The sequence below is a fragment of the Carya illinoinensis genome, chromosome 9 (assembly GCF_018687715.1).
Source record: "Carya illinoinensis cultivar Pawnee chromosome 9, C.illinoinensisPawnee_v1, whole genome shotgun sequence".
In the NCBI taxonomy this organism is placed as follows: domain Eukaryota; kingdom Viridiplantae; phylum Streptophyta; class Magnoliopsida; order Fagales; family Juglandaceae; genus Carya; species Carya illinoinensis.
In genome coordinates, this window is record NC_056760.1 from 13,727,257 (window position 1) to 13,728,132 (window position 876).

The following is an 876-nucleotide window of genomic DNA, read 5'->3' on the forward strand; positions in this document are numbered from 1 at the left end:
GCATTTTGCAAGTTAGATAGGTGGGTATCATCCTTTCACTATCATTTATTACTTACAAACGATCTAAAATTTTTTATTTTTTTAATATATAATTTTATTAATAATCACTTCTTTATTCTTTAATTATTAAATAAAATTAAAAATTAATAAAAATATTTAATAAAAAAATAATAAATAAGTAATAAGAAAGTTCTAATTCTATCCTTTTTCAAGATATTTTAAAAGTATTGGCAATGAATTTTTTATTTTTATATGTAAAATTATATTTTTTAAAAATTAATTTTGAATATGAAGAAAAATTTCTACATTAAATTATGTATTTTTTAATGATAAAGAGAGAAGAGAAAAAAAAAAGAGAAAAAAGAGAATTGAGAGAAGAAAAGAAATAATAAAATATAATTTAAAAAAGAAAAATATGAATAAATTAATGTAAAATATTTTAAAGATATATTTTTTAAATTTAAAGATAATGATAAAAATAAATAACTCTCAAACCTCGTGACTAGGCAGTCAAAATTTCATTATTGGCACGAATGGTAGGCTGACCGACGTGACCGTGTTGTGATGTGTTAAGGTGCACAATTATAGACTGGGGAAGCAGACAAAATTAGCACGTGGGGAGAGAGCAATTTTCGTAATCATATTGTGATTATTTTCTGTCCTTTTCCTAGTGTGTATGACTACGTAAGCCATGACTCTTGCGTTCGCATCACACTTTTCTCCGCTTCTATTGTATTATTTGAAACGAAAATGTTTGTATATGTTACCTGATTTTGACTTTCCATCTTATTTTATTACGAAAACAAACGACATCTGATGTTTACTTTTTATTATTTCAAATTTTTACATATGTTAAAAAAAATATTAAAAAATAAG